This window comes from Nothoprocta perdicaria, unplaced genomic scaffold, assembly GCF_003342845.1.
Source record: "Nothoprocta perdicaria isolate Ctin4 unplaced genomic scaffold, notPer1 scaffold_107, whole genome shotgun sequence".
NCBI classification, from domain to species: domain Eukaryota; kingdom Metazoa; phylum Chordata; class Aves; order Tinamiformes; family Tinamidae; genus Nothoprocta; species Nothoprocta perdicaria.
This window is the reverse complement of record NW_020454172.1, coordinates 2,470,304-2,489,853: the sequence shown is the minus strand read 5'-3', so window position 1 is coordinate 2,489,853 and position 19,550 is coordinate 2,470,304. Positions and strand designations below refer to the sequence as shown.

Sequence of the window (19,550 nt, the reverse complement as noted above, 5' to 3'; positions counted from 1 at the left end):
GACAAATAGAGCAGGAAAATCACTGCATGGAGCAGAACCACCTCTTCTATCTGGCAGAGAATTAACAACTTTCCATGCAAAGGAAACAAGGTCCTCTTAATTCAAAGGAATATGAATTTTAATGTTTCCCGTTACCTACTGAGATGTGGCTATCTGGATCAAGAGAAAGCGCTAGTTACCTCTCTTTAATGAAAACAAAGTTCATCTTACGTGAAGACTTTGAGATCTACATTTGGCCATCCTCCCCATGGCAAAACTAGAAATCTTTGTYAAGTTTCTTGATTGTAATGTAGCAAGCTCTGCCATCTTCAGAGCTTACAGGAGAGTGACAGGAAAGAAAAAAAAATGTTTTTCTTCCCCATATCCCATGCACCAGTGAGGACATCTGCAAGAATGACAGCATAGCTTTCCGTGAGCAATCTGTACTTGCCCCAGGTTTGGCATTCATCTCCCAGCCATCTGCAGTGAACTTTCCTTTCTTTCCCCCCATATTCCTCCACCAGTGCTCTCACACAGGTTGATTTTGGAAAAGTATTTATATTGTATTTATTATACACAAAATGCTAACAACAACATTTTGCCATATCAGCTTGTGTGAAGTGTGGCTCTTAATCCTTGTAATAGGATGATGCATTACAATTGCAACTTCCTGTCATGTCCTGCAGTACAAAGGAAGATGCTTTACAGTTAAACAAATCCTGCTATAGACAGAAATTAAAGCAAAACACAACATTTCAGATTTTTATCCAAATGTACTATGTGATTTTCCATGTAGATATGCAGCTTTATATACACAGTTGCTTATGATTGTTCCATCAATAACTACAAACTGTTATTCTGTGCACTCACAGATGCTCACACTAATTTGTACAAATCCTTCTTCACTTAGGCTTTTGTAACACCTGAGCTCCAAATATCACAGTTCAGCCACACAGCATACATGCATGCACAAGGGTAACTACAAAAATTGTCTTGCAATATCACTATCAGTACAATTCTGTCAACACCACAAATGATGGAAGACTGGCAGTCTTGCCCAAAGCCATCCAGAATAGTTCTTTCTATCTCTATTATGATGGAATTTAAAAGAGGAAAAAACAAACTCCACTCAGCTTYAGTGCCTCCAGAAAGTGGAATACAACATCCTGCAGAGTATCTTTGTCTAAATACAAAAATAATGTAAGTTCTGAATCCTGACACTCTTAACTTTAAGCTCCTAGCAAGCACTCAGAAAGGAGGAAATCTTTTCATTGTCATTTGTAAGTTATATATGTAAGTTATTTTTAAGAGTGTAAAATGCTGCCAAATATCACTAATAAAACTTATCTTGCAATTCTGGAAGTCTCCTGTCTTCGTTTGCATTCAGTGAAAGCTATTCTCCTATCAAAGGCCTTATGAGAATGGAATCTATGGAACAGAATTAGACAGGTACTCTTACATGCCAGTCTCAGAACAACAACTTGCACAGACATCACTCACTGTTGGGGACTTAAAGATATGACAGATTTCTGTGTTTGAAGTTCCTTAACATGGTCTAATGTAGCCTTTGTGAAGGGCATTCAGATAGTTCTTCTACAGCAGTAAGTTTCAAAATCACCATATTAGACTTTTCTTGCTTGACAGGTGGGAGAATCAATACCTATATCATGCCCACAGTCAGAAGTAAACTGATGCCAGAGGTAAGCTGCAAGAAAATTTGGAAGCTCAGGATTATGGTACCTCTTCTTCCTTAAAATCATTCCCACTTCCTCCAGCAATTGCATAAGCTTAAGTAAGGATCAAGTAACTACATTTTTCATTTTAAAAGGAGGCACACTATATCACAGTTACAGGGGAAAAAAACAAAAAAAACCACTAACCTTGGCTTCAGGCAATTCCCAGCTATAAATCCCTGCTGCTACTCCTAAAATTCACATTAAAAAATAACTTCAGACTGATGGGGCAACACCACAAGTTCAACATCCAAAAAGAATTAAGCTATCTTTTCAATACACCATACAAATTACAAGTCACCATATTTCCTAAAACAGAAGCCAATTTTACAGAATACTACATGAGGGAAAACTYGAGAGTAATTGCCGAAGAGTCTGTGCAGCAGCTCAAGCTTTTGGGCATGACAGCAGAGAAGCACAAAACCCTCCAGCACTGCTGTGGAATCACAACCAACTGCTATTCTGCAGTGGTTTCTAGCATCAAAACAGATCAGTAGCTAATCTCTTCTACCTCAGGGATTTTGTGGCTGAGCCCTTTTCAAGAGGAGGGAGGTTCTGTTGAGGTTGAGCTTGGTCTCTAATGGAAGTTCTTATAGGCGATTAGCTCTCCTCCAGGAAGTGAGTCGCTGTTTGGGTTTCTTGCAAAACCCAGGGTTAGCAGAGGTCATTGGGATACAGCACTTTCTCCAAGTGCCTTCGTGAAAATAGCCCCACATCCTTTCCATTTACAGCTGATCATCTCCATTATCCACAGGCTATGAGGAGATGATCAGCAATTGTTAAGTGCTTGAATCAGACTAATAGCTCACTGCTAATTCCCCCAGTAATATGAATCCAAATTCCTGGTAAACAAACTGACTGCTTTTCACACACAGGGATGGATGCCAAGGGTCTAATATTAGAGCTCTGGAGCTAAGGCTTTTAGAGCAATGCTATCCACTGAAAGATGTTTAATGACATTATACGAGGTACTAAATAATTAGAAAATGATGGCCTGCTTGGAATCAATGAGTTACTGCCTAATTAAGATAAAAAAAAAGAGGCTCTACTTTTTTTTAAACAAGTTTATGCTAAAATGGCAAACCTAATAAGTGGTGCAGATAACTAGGTCTTTACCTCTGGGCAGCACAAGGCAACCACTAAGCTAAATAATTCCTTAAGTGATTATTCTCTCTTCTTTCTGCCTATAGGAAAGCAGGTARGACCAATCAGATGCCATTTTCTCTTTATGCAACATTCAAAATCTTATCCTAGACAAAATCAGCTTCACCATGTGTTGAGATTCCCAAATCTACATGCTTGAAGAGTAAGATATGCAGACTGGAGCCTCTAAAAGCAATTTTGCAGAAGAATTAACTACTGAGTTTGGGAATAGGGAAGGATATTTGAGTTAATTCTATATGTAGATAAAAAACTGAGGAATGTTCTACTGATTATCTGTCTTAATTAAAACTAACTAGTAAYAAATTATTTTTCAGAAGAATTATATACCTCAGCAGCAACTGCTGATCAAAATGAAGAGTAAAATTACAGAAAAGCACTGGACTCCAAGAGCTGGAGCAACTGAAACTCCTTCTCAAAATAAAAAATAAAAATCTATACAACTATACAACACATGCACATATATTCTGTTGTACGTCTTATCCTCTTAGAACTGCTGCAGGAGACTCCAGTTTTCTTTCTCCTGCAAGAACCACCTAGGATTGCCCACTGTACCAGGGGATGTACATTCTCAGGTGGAACTAAATTGAAGACTTTGCTGTGTTCCAATCTTCGTCTTTCCAGCATGCTGCTCAGATAGGGAAGGCAGGAGTGTGTTCTCTATAATGATTTGCGTTTTAAATTATGTTCTTTCCTATTCCCAACCTTTCCTTTGCTCAAGTTTTTGGCAGTTGGTCAGGGAGAATATTTAATGGAAACATCTGGCATTGCAACACTTGCAGAGAGCCAGAATTATTATTTTTTGTTTTACATTTATGAAGAAAAAGCTGCAGGCTGTTTTATAGTGCTGGAATTGTTGTTGAAAATACATTTCCCTGGCATCCACAAGCAACTAATTTAAATTCCATTGAAATAAAAATGGTTATCCAGTTATTGTGAGACACAGAAATCATAACACATTTACTCCCYGAAAAAAAGTATTATATGATAAATAGGATGTATGAGGTTGTGATAGCAGGTGCATGGAGATGGTGACACAAGAGATACTTTGTAACCTTAAGTCACTAAATGGAGTGGAAATGTTTTGCAAAACTATTTTCATCACATATATCCTATTTTATTTGTTTTGGTTTTGTTCTTATAACACCTGACATTCAAATGGAATRATACAACAGATAATTTTTTTTCTCATGATTTATATTAAAACATCTGGCACTCCACAGTAATAAATAAACAGAGCACAGTACAATGCACATTACTCTAAGGGCACTGTTACAGCCCAACTGACCTCAAACCTACATGCCAGTTTAGATTCCACTATCAGAAATTGCTCCCTCTTCAAAAAAATTTTCAGAGCCCTCAAGAACTGTGGATCATCAGGTGTCATGAATCCTCCCTTTTACATAGGGCTAAGGAAAAATGACTTCAAAATCCCTGGCACATGAGTCAGAACTATGGCAAATATTTCCTCACAATGGATCATGTTAATATTCCATGCACCCTGGATAATTCTGTTCTCTTTGCAGCTATTACTGTTGAAGTCTCTTATGTGCTTGCAGATTCATTTACAACATGCTCAAGAAGTGTCTTTACTAAAGGAGGAGCAAAGTGTGTTGAGCTTGTCATGCTCCACTATCCTCCATTTCATTTCTTTACACTAGTCTAACACTTAAATTGTTTTCTCTTTTATCAAAGTTTGCTCCTTATGAACTATTGTTACAGGGCACTGAGCCCTTCTTCAAGAAACTGAAATTTCTTTAACCATCTACATACCATTACTTATGAAGCTTCCTAAACCAGCAGAGAAGCTTTTTAAAAATAATAATTAACTGAGGTCAATTCTGCTAAGTGGCAGTGGCTCTCAGAAGCTGGTTGTGTCAGTGGTCCCTAGGGTTCCATCATGTTTTCAGAGCAATAAAGCAGAAACTGCTCAGTCTTTCTGCAGAAATGTGAGATTCACAGCTAATTCTTCCAACTTTATCTCTGAATTTTCATTCTGTCTTTGGAAAAACATCCATTCCAAATCACAGGAAATTCRTATTTTCTGTGAGAACTAGCAGAAACAGTTAAGGAGATTTTTCTTCTTTACTCCTCTCACATTTCTTTAGACTAGACTGTACAAAATCTTTAATGTGCGAGTCTGGGTCCTTGACAATTACTTTACAACTGCTTGTTATTCTACATCCAACCTGGAACTGCAGTGGTATCACACAAGACGCATATTTTTGGTGCACTGAATACTTCAGGTTTAATATTCCTAAAGATCTGCAAATCAAAATGCAAATGCAAGACGTATGTTTGTTTGCATATACATGGGTTTTAAACACAGAGGATCCCTGATGAATAGCAAGGTTATGACTTGTCACAAGGGGACTTACTGGAAAGTTGGGAATATAATCTCAACTGCTTTATTATTCTTACTATCTGGGACAAACAGWTGGAGCTAAAATGTTAATACTAGAAGATCCAGATTGGTCCCTCTTCTCAAGCATCACCAAATTACATATCCAGTGCAGTAAATCAGGCAAGACAAAATGGTAAGGAAAGGGAAAAGATGATCAGTTGATTGATTTATTAGATCAATTACTATTCATTTASTTGAAATTGACCTCATCTCAGCTAACAGATTTCCCCAAAATCCAAATATCATTCATGCTAACAGTACTCCTCCTGTATGCATCAGAGCTTGTATTTTAAGATTTAAAACTATGAGCTTTTCAGCTCTGAATCTGACTGCCTATGCTAAGGCATAACTCTTCCATGACCTAGCTTAGCTACCTATTCAAGAATCAAATATTTTTTTCCTCTGTAAACATGTGTCCTGTACATTCTGCTGTTCTGGTATGTCCTAACTCAGTAATGCCACACAGACACAGGTAAAAATGTTCTGAAATTTTACTCTTCCTAACAATTAAATTCTTCTACTTTTGAGATAAATAAAGTTTAGACTGTTGGACAGTTTGTAAACAATACAAATACAACTTTTCAAAGTAAGCTCAATCGTAATGTATCCTACTACTACAAAACTCAGCTAAGGAATATGTTTTGTCACCGGTTACAAAACCTTCAGCAACAGAGCATGGCTAACCTTCAGAATCCAGGTACAAGTTCCGTTTAAGTACAAGCAGCAGTCACTGAGGTGCCTTCCATGTGCCAAGGCTTTCTTGCACTGTGGTCACCTCCCTAGCAGAGGGGGGCAACAGTTCCTGAAAGAACAGGTTAAAGCCCTTTGCCTAGATGAGTTTCATAAAACACTTTTAAGCTCTTTTTAAGCTGTCTTGAGCTTTCCTGCCTCCTTTGCACTGAACAATAACCCAAAACTTCATTGTATTTTAATTCTGTCAGCTCTGAAGTATTACTGTTTAAAGGTAAAGAACATCTTGTCTTAGAAAGGAAGACTCCTGCTTTCCTTGTGCACAATTCCAGTTCTTGGACAAGATGGTGACCTTCAGATACTCAGAGAATACAAACCATGCAGCTTTTGTTGAGATCTTTATAGAAGGCAAATCAACACTGAAACTGGAATGAGACATTGTTACATCCAGTACATCCATTTACCCTAAGGTGTTCATATCCTCTCTCTGTTTTTATGCCTTTCTCAGCAGTCTTTCTTTAGTCCAAGGAGCAAGTGGTGCACAGAGAAGGATTCAGCTGTCAACCAGCTCTGGCCAGACTAGACAGCAACATGAATCCTAGRCACATAGGCAGGAATGTAGGCAACGGAAAGACAAACTTTCTTAAAAGTTATTTTAGAAAATGTCAATCCTTTATGCAATGTTTTTTTTTTCAGGGAACAAGCTAATCTGGACAAAASCTATCATAAAAGGAGAACATATCTCACAGCAAAACCAAGTGGACAGATCCTAACAGGGGAGCTCTTGCTCAGCCTAATGCAGATGTCAGTTAATTAGAGGAGAAGGTTATATCATTAGTAGCCAAATCGATATAAAATGAATTAAGAGCCTGGACAGCAAGCTCCCCTGTTTTCCAGTACAGCACCCGGGGCTGTRTTTAGCTAAAATTCAATATGCATTAGCGGACAATCAGTGTAGTCTTGTATTGGGATGTCTTCTTGAAATACTTTAATTGGACTCTCTAGTGTTATCATTGCTAAACAAGATGTCAGATTAAGGTAGAAGGCCTCCCAAATGGGATTGGCAGTCCACAGTCTGGAGAAGGCACACTTAYTTCTATTAAAACCTTACTGTCTTTATGATGCATATTAACGGTATTATTTTCACAGCTACCTTAAGCGAGAGTGACTGGAAAGCATCCTTAAATACAGGTGCTCTATCCTGTGAAACCCAGTCACCTCCATATCCCCAACTGCAGGTCCATTTCCCATTGCAATTTCAGTCCCAAGCTTTGTTTTCAAGAATCTGCCAAGCTAGACTGTAAGATTCTTCCTTAAATTTATAATAGCTGGAGAGATTATAAAACAAACTTTAAATCAGCAAGTCAATAACTGGAAAATACCCAATCAAAACCACCCACAACTAGTTTAAAATTTAACACTGCAATATTTTATGAAGCAGCACAAGCACTATTGATGATGATAAATTAAAACGTTTTTCATTAAGAGTATTACCTAAGTAAAACTGTAATACTGCCTGTCACCTAACCAGGATGTTATCTTTATCCTTAGCTTTGTTTCATGTATAGCATAGCAATTACACTATAGACTTCCTGCTCTGTTGGGAAACTACAAAGACAGACCTTTGAAAAAAAACTTACCTAATTTAAGATGAAAAACAAGTAGATCTATGAGAGGACAGTGATATGAGAAGAAACAGAATAATACTAAGTTGTACAGGTCTGACTAGTATGAATGCTTTGACATCTCATACGGAATAGAAACATACATTTCCTGTACTGAAAAACACCACATAACTGATAGAAATTTAAGTTTCATACCCAGCAAGGTATGGGCAGCACTGTTACTAGTATTAACTGGCACTATAGTCTCACAAGAACGGTTACAATGTCTATAAAGCACTAGGCAGGCCTAGTGTCRGTAATGCAGCAAATAGCAGTAATAGGGAATTTCCATTATTTCCATTCACATGRGTAAACCATGATAACATACAACATTATAGCAGAATGAGGAAGACATTATCAAAGATATYATACAGTACAAAAATCAGGAAAGTACACTCAAGAAATATAAGGATACCCTAGAAASAGAGGTGCATTCAGAGCAGCAGCGCACAAGTTCAGACAGAACAGGTCCATCAGAGGCTATTGAACAGAACACACACATCAACTTCCAATCATCTCAGAAGCAGATTCCTTCAGAAAGGTGAGAGTCCTGGCAGGTGCCACTTTTCAGCAGAAGCAGCAGAGTGGTTCTAACAGTATGGCTTCTAAACTCAGTTATAAAATTTCTTATGGAGGCAAGGATATGAAGACAGATCTTGTGTCCTATCTCACCTCCTTCCGTCCATAACACTAGACAATAGCAGGACAGCTCAGGGAGGAGCAAAGTGCTTTGGTTGCAACAGGTCTAAACATGGGATTTCACTGGGTTAGTTCACTTGCATGCTACCATGCAGTATGCTGCACTGAGTCTCTAGCAAACAAGCATCATGGTTACCCAAGTCCTCTCCATTAGAGAGGGACAGATGGACAGAGAAAGGAAGGCAGGAAGAGAGGGAGGGAGGCAGGAAGGGAGGAAAAGAGGGAGGGAGAGAGAGAGGGAGGGAGGGAGGGAGACAAGTTTACCTGAAGAACTGTAACAACATTTTAACAGATGACAGGCTTTAACACTACAGACTATATTAAGGAAGTGCCATGTCTATCAAGAGTTGGCTGACATCCACAAAACAGACATTGACAGAAGGAATCAGATCATACACTCTATCTCCACTACTGACTTATTGTATTATTTGTCAAATGTACTCTTTAAACAACAGTATCCAAAACTCTTCACACATGCTGCCAGAATTTGTTGCTTTTGGATGCACAGTCCAAGAATTAACTTAGCATAAGAAAAATTCTGAAGGTTATATCAATGAAATCCATGTAGCTTTCAAAAATGCTATATAGTACTTTCATATTGTGACCTGGAAAACATGAGGCCATTATTTCCCCCCAGCAATAACTCATCTAAGCTATGCAGTACTTTCTGTAATGGAAAAGCTACACACTGTATCTTCCATTACCCATTACCTTCCAGCTTAATTAAATGTTCCTTGGATAAATCTTGTGTTTACATTCTTGTGACATGCTACCAGTGCCGACTGCTCCATTTATTAACTGACTGGATTCAGTCCAATCATTTCCGCTTATTCTACCTGTCACTCACAGAAGACTCAGACTCTTGGAAGCACTGCTCATTGGTCCTTGATTGTTAGTTATTAATTGAATATGTCTGTAGAAATGAATTATTTAGATGAGCTAGTTACCAACAGAACTCTTTTAGCCTGCTTATCTAGAGCAGCCAAGAGGTTGAGGAAGGACAGTTCCTTGAACTTGAACCGCTAGAAAAATTTCAAGYTATATAAACAAGAACAAATGCATCTGATCTGCTCTCAATATTCAATTAGAGTCAGAAAGCATTGATTAAGGGAATATAAAAATCCTCTTCTGCCTTTGAATATAGGCTCTTGCTACCTATCTAACCTGACAGGATAACAGCAATATGGCAAGACCACCTCAGACAAATCAAAACAATTTTAAGACAGGACCATCCTTCACATGATTGCTACGTTTTTCTAGTCCACTGAAAYACCATGGCGATTTAAGCTAATCTGTTTTATTTTCAATTATAACAGATGAGAAGAGAATAATATAGAGTCACCCTTCAGCAGATGAAGGGATAACTCCAGAAGAGAGGCAGTAATTGTTTAAATCACTATGAGCTTAATCACTAATAGTCACCTGATCACACCCAACTATGCAACACGGGAAGAGAAATCATCAAGTGACGCACAAGTTTTTTCAGAACATATCAGCAGCTAATAAAGCAGAATGATAATAAGCAGTAAGCTACATACTGCTAGTGGTAGACCTATAYGGTGAGATATTTATCTTCTCAGCATGAAGACTATTACTAGGAACTTCTATACAGTAATAATTTATTTTAATATGTACTTCATAATGATTTGGAGTCCTCCTAACACTGAATTATAGTAAGGGAAAAAGAAAGTCCATCCACTTCCATTAAAATCATTCCTACAAATTGGAAATTCCCCTATGCTGCATTTCTGGTTTGTTAACATAGTAGGGTTTGTGGGCTCTTAATACTTCTGGCTCTTAAAAGGGAAGAGAACAGACATATGCTGTGTATATATTTAAAAACAAAGATCTGGGCATCTAGATGAATGTCATGTATGCCTATAAGAAACAGTTTAAAAACTTATTAAAACTATTAAAAGAACTATTTCTATGGCTTTAGCTAGTATTTAGCATATGAGTGTTGGGGGTAAAGCACCAGCTAAATAGAAGGCTCATAATATAGCAATTTCTGTCAATTATTGCAAAATTACTTGGAAAAAAAAGTTTCATAAAAGTCACTACTGAGCTTCTTATACTTTCTAATGCAGCAAAATGTGGCTAGCACCAGACAATGCAGTTGTACTAAATTCTGTCTCAGAACAGCATCACTCTTGATTACATGCAGAACATGGTTAGCAATATTTAACTCCATTTTCCTCAGGATATCTAATATGATATAATACACTGTTACATTAAGGAAATAAATTTTACATTTATATCAGATACAGTGACAGCAGAAACCATTTGCAGCAATTAATGTGGCAGAAGTCTACGTATGTGCTACTTTATCTTTAATCTGAATCAGTATAAGTCAGCTAAAGGGACAGGAATGTTARTATAATTAGCTCAGGTTAAAACAAAACAAACAAAAAACCCTGTAATCCAGAGTTGTTGTTTACTTGGGTATTCACAACRTCCCCAGAAACTCACCACTCCAGCRAGGCTCACAAACCATTGCATTTCAAAGAACTGGGGAAAYTGAGGCAGAAATGAGCCAAACCCTGTTTCGTGTGTTCCTGCTCAATATATGAGCCCTGCAAGAGAACCTGCTTCAGACTACAAGGACTTCTTGATCCCAAAAAGGTCAGAGACTACCAAAATGCCACGTAATGACATGTCAGAGTGTTTTCCTTGGCATTTTTTCCTGACCAATATCACTTATATGTAGTAACACACAATAAGCACATACACAAGAGAAAAGCCCACATTGCAAGGGTTATACTTCTGACTGCTAGAAGTTGATTTTTCTAAAAGTATACCAAGACCATACTGTACACAATAAGCTGATTTTTCTAAAAGTAGTACTAAGACCATACTGTACACAATATGCCTGCTAGAGAAATTTGTGCAGACTTTTTTGAACACATATCATCTGCTTATGGGTAGCAAGATCTCTCGCTTTCTGGGTTTTTTTTTTGCCTCTCATCATAAGACATGACAGTGTGAAGAGAATTTTATTATTGAAGCATTCTCTGAACTGCCATACACATAAGAGGCTTAATATTAATACTTGAGCTGTGCTTAGAAGTTACAGCTGAAGCAGTCGCTGATTCTGCCTCCTTGCAGAACATGTACAACCCATTCTGCTTCCGTGACATTGCCTAACTACTATTGGCCTTTTACAGAACTATGTGTGTGTGGGATGGAATCCCCCAACCTCACAACACCAGAGGTCTCTGCCAAAGAGTCTCCTAGGCTACCCTTACTTCACAAGTTTCTTCTTGTCACTACATCTTATCCCCTTCCTCCTCCCSCCTCCTGCCAGGGTAAGAACAATATGCAACTCAAAAGTCCACCTTTGCAAACTCCTCATTTACTCTCATTTACTTAGCTGGACTTTGACTTATTCTAACTGCTTTAAAAAATCAAATTAGATGAGCAGGTTCATTCTATCTTCTTGCCTGGACATCACAATCAAACTCCTGCTTTTGAGCACTGACGATAACTCAGCAACTACAAGCTGTCTGTAGTTGCCAAGACTAGCTAACTTTTAATACAACTTCTGCAAGAGTACCTAAAACATTAACACTTGCAGCATCTTCAGAACCACAGATTCCCTAAAGAAATATTCACCTTTATTTCATTTTTGTTTTCAAAAACATGCAACCCTGGTTTTCCTGAAGGCCTTGAGGCCTTTACTTACCTCAAGGAAACACTCCCATGAGGAAGACATTCACAATACATTCTACTGCTGGAGAGGACAACTTTGTTTTATCTAAACAAACTATCTAAAATCTTTATTTAATGATTTTTTATTATTATTGATAAAGAATGTAGAAAACATCAGAATATTAGAAAACTAGGCTTAAAAGAGAATTAGTATGTTTTAGAGAAATACTGTGTTTTATTTGAAAAGGTCAAGTTAAAGCTATTATCTTTCTTATTAAATACTTTCTCAGCAACACAGATGCAAAAACAGAAATGATGCTAAATATCCTGATTTTATGAAGTGCTGAACAACCACAGCTTCCTTTTACAATTAAGGGAAGCTGTTGGTGCTGGTCGTTTATTCATTTTGTAATGTCAAAACTAATCCTCTAATTTGCGTAAAGTAACTGCTACCTTAAAACACAGTAATGGGTCACCGTGAAACATCCCACTCCTTTCTCAAGTTGGGAGACATGTTCTGGAGAAAAAAAAAAAGAAAAAAAATGCCTAGACAGACCAAATACAAATAATGATTTTTACTAAGTGTGTTTAAAAGTTTCAGTATCAGAAATCTGTAATGATTTTTTCACAGAAGCAGAGCTCTGGTGCATAAGGAAACTATTAGTTGCAGCCACGATTTTACTTTTATGCTCAAATTCTCTTGGGAAGGCAGAAAAATCACTGCTTATCAATATCTTCTACTTCTTCCAAAATAAATCTTTGCCACTAATGAATGTGGAAGGACAAAAACAGCTTTTTCACTTCTCTAACTCTTATGCTGGCTCTAGTGGACATACAACAAGAAAAAAAAAACAACAAAAACAAACAAACAAAAAAAAAAAAACCCACATAGAATAGACTTTATGCCTGTTCAGTTCTTTGATCAGTGCACCATCTAGGTCATTTGACCTAGATAATGATAATGACCAACACAGTCATTACCACTAAAACAAGGATAGAGGTAATAAAATTGAGCTTTTCCGTAAAAGCAGGTGAAAGCAACTGCAACATCACAGGTTACAGCATTTCAGTACTAAGTGGACTTGCATGCATCCATCCATTCATTCACCCACGACAGCTTCCCACTGCTCACCTACAGGATGGGGATGACCACTTGATCTACCACCTATAGGCTGTTTTCTTCTCCCGAGCTTTCCGGGGACAGAGCAGCACACTAAACACAATCCAATCAAACTAGTCTAGCCACTACAGTTCAGCTCAGCCATATTTTTTTGAAGATTGTTTAAAGCAATTGCCTTGGTCTCTTTAAAAGAGAGAAGAAAAAAAAAGGAGAGAAAAAAGAAGAGTCTAAATCTAAGAGTAAGTTTTGTCTATTACAGCCGGAACCAGAGCTTAGCAATCAACCTGAAGGGTCCTAAATGACAGAATCATTAAGATCTCAGGTGGTTCTTAGYAGTGTCACTGAGATATCTCTTTGTCTTGAGACGAAAAACATTAAGTAAATTGCGCACTCCAAAGGTTCCTGACAGAGCTGGGGCTAGTTATGCCTACACAAGCAGACGCTACTCTCAGGCTCATCAGAAGCTGCAATTCTAAGAATCTATTCAAAATTAAAAACATTTGTCATGAGTCAATGGATCTGTCAGATATAAAGCAGTGGTCCAGGCACTGTAGACACTTTTGCTGCATGACTTATCAATATGTACAAATACCTGAGAGGAAAATGTAAAGAGGATGCAGCCAAACTCTGATCTGTGGCAGTCAGCGATAAGACGAGCAATAATGGGTACAAATTGAAACACGGGTAGTTTCATCTCCGTGTGAAGAAGAAATTCTTTTCTGTGAGGGTGACAGGGCCCCAGTGGAGCCTCCTCAGAGAGGTTGTGGAGTCTTCTTCTCTGGAGATCTTCCAAACCCACCTGGATGCGACCGAGTGCCCCGTGTTCCAGTTGTCCCTGCTGGAGCAGGGAGGTTGGACTAGATGATCCCTTCCAACCTCAACCATTCTATGATTCTGTGATGACTTGAGGATCCTCAGAAATACTTTATGTCACTCCATCTCAATTAACCTCACAAGAGAGAAATTCAGATCTGAGCAAGCAAGCATGCAAAAGTCATTACTGACAACACACAAAAGCCTGCTCTGATGTCACAATGCTGCATTAGTTGTATCACAGGCAGATTTCCAGGAATTCAGTTTTGGAACAGGAAAACTGATATGAGAGGGAGTAGAGAAAGAACCAGCACCTTCTGTGAAACAGATGAGAAATGATTTCAGCTACGTATTAAATCCCAATGAAGTTACTATTGCTGAAAGTTAAACAGGTTTTCTGAACTACATCTTAATACATTATTCAGCTTCAAAGTGTTGCCTGTGTCCTTTCTGCACATGCTGAAAAGGAAGAAAAAAAATAATTTCAACTCTCACGGTATTTTCTGGGCAATGATGCTCTTCTATCTTCCCTTCCTTCCAAAAAATGCAAGTTACTGTAACTAAGAGCTGTCACCACTTTTTCTAACACTGCTGTTCTAGCACCACCATTTATGTAGCAGCACCATCAGAAATGAGTCAGTATTCTTATATTAAGACTTTATTTTGTTTTCATTATACTGAAATGCATTACACACAAAGAAATGAGTGCTTCCTTCAGAGCTGGAATACTTGCTACCTGCATAAAGTCAGCAGTCTCTAATAATGGAAGGAACAAGCCCGTCACAAGGGTTGTTGTAGCTAAGTGCGAGGGTCCATAGAGCCATAGCAATGCCAAGAAATTATCAGTCTAACTGCCTTGCACTCAAAATACCTTAGTCATAAAATAAGTAAACTTAAAAAAAAACTATGACCTTCTATGCACTGTTTGCATCAAATGCTGAAAACATTAAATTGCCTATAGCAATCCAAATCACACCTGCGCTTCAGGAATATATGAAAACTTCTGTATTCAAAATACACACATTTATGTAGTTCTCATGCAGATCTTTATAAACAATAATCTAAAAAAACTATAAATATATAACCTATAAATTCCTAATACAGCTCCTTTTCCTCTCTCGCTTCCTTACCAGTRGATGAAACACATGGGCTTCAGATCACTTGAATGGAAATCAAGCCTAAGCTGTTGCCGAAAAAGATGGTCCCATCCTTCTCCTAGCCTTTTTGGCATTCATGTAAGCAGTTCCACAGTCTCCCCGCAAACTGAATAAAGCTATTGATTCAGCTGAAAGCTAGATGAGACTCTCTCATTCAAAATTTGTTAAATGTAGGTCAGTTTCTCAATCCARTTGATTCTGTGGCTGCACAATTGCTACCACCACCATGACAGAGGTTCTAGGAAAAAGCAGCCTGGGACACGTGAGGAAAGATGATGAAACTGTGGCAAAGGAAGCTGCATGTTCAGACTGGCCCATGCTAGATTTTTGCTCAATGACAATTCAAAAAACTGTTGTCCCTCAACTACGCATTTAGCAATTGCAGAAATATCAAGCAGAAAAGAACATTCAACAGGAAACAGCTTTTTCCACAGTGAAATCCAGCTGCTTATTTTACTGTCAGTTAAAGTATCTCAAGTGGGTAGAGCAGACTTAACCATAGCAAAATTCAACTGCTTGTCTGTCACGGCCTCAAATTCTCATTTTGGATGCAAAGGTGAATCTTGTAATACAAAATAAATGCTGATGTGTAAGTACAGTAGGACAGTTTGCCACCTTGCTGCTCATGCTGTAATTTTGAGGATGAGGATTACCTGCTTTCTGCCACTCTACACTGCACCTTTTTTTTTTTTTTTTTTTTTTTTTAGCTGGAAAACGGCAAACAATCAGTGCAGTGAGTGGTTTGCTTCCATTATGCCTGTAATGAGGAAAGGCCTGCTTTCAATCAGGGCGGTTCTAAGCTTCCTCCCACAGTTTACTTCACTGTTTGTCCCCTAAGGGCTGGGAGCTAGATAGCACAGCATCAAACCGAGAAAAGAATCCCATTCTGTGCTCCATTACTCACATTAACACTCTCTTTAAATACCAGATGTTTTAGATTGTGCTCGTCATCTCTATGACTATGGACTATAATGCCCCTTGGTCACAGGAGATACTCTTCAGTCAATTTCCAATAATTAATGATAAAGGCTCTCTGTTTTTGCTTGCAGCATATATGGTTTATACGATTAACAAGCACACACATGGARGAGAAGAAATAATGGGACTGGGAATGAATCACAAATTGAAGATGGAAAAGCAATCCTAAAAATCACCCATTCCATTCTGCATGAAGATTTCAAGCCCCAAGATCTCATTTTTTTTTCAGTGCATTTCAAGCGTGGTACAATATGGACTTTCTGTTTTTGTCCTAACAGGTTACTGACCACACAAATGTACTTCATCAACAAAAAAGTCTTTGTTCTGCCTTTTTGTTTTGCTTTGGTAATGGTCTTCGTTATGTATCACTTGTCAAACCTCCAGTTCATACTATATAATTCTATCTCTTGTGGGTTTGTACACTTCTCATTTATTTTAACCACAGCTTGCTACCTTGTTACCCATGCTATCATTTTGTGAATGATGACTACTTGCTTTCTAGGACTCTGCATTGCATCTCTCATTTAAATTCTTAAGAATAATATTTACCCCCGAAAATAAATAAATAAATAGCCATTGCAGTGAGTGCTTTGCTTCTGTCATGTCTATAATGAGGAAAGGTTGCTTTCCTATGCTTTCAATCAGGGCAGTTCTAAAGTTCTCAYTCACTTGTAAAAGTTGCAACAATTGATGACTCTGCCAGTAATCACCTCTAGATTTACTGGTGGGAGTCACACATTTTCACATTCACCGTTGCATTAACAGATCTGGACAGGACAGAACCAGTCCCTATGAAGAAAGATAAGCACACAGGTCTCTCTAGGCCTCAATGTCACAAAAAAAAGTCAAATCAATGGTCCACGTAGCAAAGTATCTTGCTGAAGGTCCTGATGTCAGGGGAAGCACAAAGTGCTTACTGAAGTCAGCTCTGTAGTGCTTTGTAAGAATTTAATCAGAAGAAAAGCAGGAAAACTGCTGCTAATATTGAGAGAAAGTGGAATTAATAGTATTAACATCCGCTTTAACTCTATCACTATGTTGTATTCTCCCCCTTACTCTCTCCCTTACAGGAACAGCTAATGATATCCAAGAAGATTCTGGCCCTATAATGCTAAATTGTTCTTCTGAACCTTCTGGTTCATCTCCGCAGCCCTCTTCTTGCTAATCTTCCCTCTCCCATTCCCTAAATGGACCTGTCTCTTACCTCCAGCACCGCGCCATCTCAGAATCGCTACACCAGGAATGGCAGTACTAGCCGTGCTACGCAGAGCAACCACAAAAGGGCTAAACCTTCCTCTTTTCACAAGCAATTTCTCACTTCCTGTTCACTTGCAAGCATTCATCCTTCAGTTTAGCACCTCTTCTATTAGTAACAGATTGAAAAGCATCTCATCCCTGTTTGATATTCAATCCAGCTTTCTTTTTTCTTCTTTTTAATATTTGCCATTTTATTCCAGAATTTCTGTTCACAAAATTCTGTAATCCTAGTACACTAAGAATAAAGAAAAAAGACACTAGAATGGATTGAAGTTATAATGAAAGCCCCTAAAAACATACACAAAAGGATGGAAGCTTTGCTACCTATCTATTTTTATCATTTTTTTTTCTGTACAACCAGTAAAAAATAAATAAATAAAATACTTTCTATGGACAAGTATTTGATAGCTTTGTACCTGTCACAAGTGGCTGCTGTCATCAGAAACATACTGTGGTATTGATGTTCAAGACAGAATTTTCTCATGACCTTCCACCAGGCTTAGCAAAACTCTGAATAGCAATCAGTCTTTGAAAAGCTAYGTTATGGCCTTCAAGAATGAGAAAAATATTGTTATGTGCACAGAAATATTTATATACCTATACACATAGGTGTGGATAAAAGTTTGTAGTTCTAATAAAATTACTATCAGATTTTACTTTAAACAGGACAGCTCAAGTATCTGTAAAAAAAGATTATACGACGGCTTTTGAAAACAGAAAGCCATATTGTTTTGCTGATTTTTTTTAAAGAAAGCTCATTAAAGAGGTGTAAYATAGCATGTATGATATAGTGCAGATTGAGGGAAAAAAAAAAGAAAAGTCACTCATTTCAAAAGCAAGAAAGCTACTAGGAGTGGAGGGGCAGGGAGAATAAAGAAGAATATTGGAAAAAAAGCTTGCCTACAAATAAAGGTTTGAAGAAAATAAAATAAAAGTAACTCCTAAAAATAAAAGTAACTCCATCCTTGAGAACTCAATGCCTGTGTCTCACTGTTGATACACGTTTCAATGTAATGTTTCTCACTTCTGACAGGCAATGTCCTGTCTTTTGCAACTCAACCACAGCTTGAAAAGATTTATTCTTCACCCTGATGTAAATTGATTATAAATGGTTTCCCTTACATTTTAGGGTCACATGGTTTCCAAGCTCTAGGCTTAATGATGTCCTGGCAGACATGTATAACAAGCAAAGCTAGGAGTCACATAACTCTAAAYAAGAAATTCTTATGAAATCAAGCTTCTCAGCCTAATATTAGACTACAACAGAGAAGATTTTTAAACAGATTAAAAAGCTTAGTTTGCTAGCATTTTAACAAAGAATTTGATTCAGATCATRTATAAGTCATCTACACTTTCAGCTCTGGATGCTAGAATGTTTGTCAACAGATGAAGCTCTCCCTATTAGCAAGACACTTCTATATTTATAAATACCATTTACATTAGATTTCAGTGAACATTAGCTGTACATTTGAACATTTCAACTTTGAAAAATTTAATCATATTAATGTAACTTCACCTACACCACTCATCCCTATGATGGGCATAATATTTGTTTTTCCACTGGTCTTGAATAGTTCTGTCATCATGTTTCTATGGAGCACGAGGGACAGATAGTTGTGCAATGTCATGGTGTGCAAAATTCTGTTTTTCTTCTTCTAATAGTCTCCAGCAAGTACATAACCTGTAAATCCCTGAGATATTCTCAGTTTCACATGCGAAGTATTTAATTAGTCTCCTGCTCTAAAAGCCAGCCCTGGGTGTCACTTAAAAGACGCATCTATTAAACAATGGAATGACAGGAAGAATTATGAGATCTCATCATGAAACAAGCTTTGGGAAATTGGATTACTGACCTCTGCCATCAGTTAGTCCCTTCCGCGCCCTTCTCCTGCGCCTAAGAAGGGACCAAAGCGCCACCTCCCGTTTAACTATCGGAGCAGCAAATCGCAGCGAGAGCAGCACGAGCTGCTGCCCCGCAGCGACTGCAGCGAGTCACTCACTCGTTCACATCTCTCTGGTCGCACACAGCACAGTGAACTGTTCAACAGAAAAACGTTTATGCCCTGTGTGACAGAGCTGCTGCTTTTATAGCGCAGCAATCAAATGAACAGCTAGACTGCAACTGCCCAAGCGGCACACATCCATATCCAGACATCGATGACATTTTGCCCAGACTTCAGCAAGCACTTGCATCAGTACAGCTTCACRTTTTTGCAGACAATTCCATCTTTCCTATCGAAATCTCTG

At 38.0% G+C, this 19,550-nt stretch overlaps 1 long non-coding RNA gene across 1 annotated transcript in view; it reads right to left on the bottom strand.

The window, feature by feature from the left end:
* Positions 1-19,550, bottom strand: part of LOC112952907 — a 28,643-nt gene that overhangs the window by 7,711 nt on the left and 1,382 nt on the right. The window lies entirely within an intron of this gene.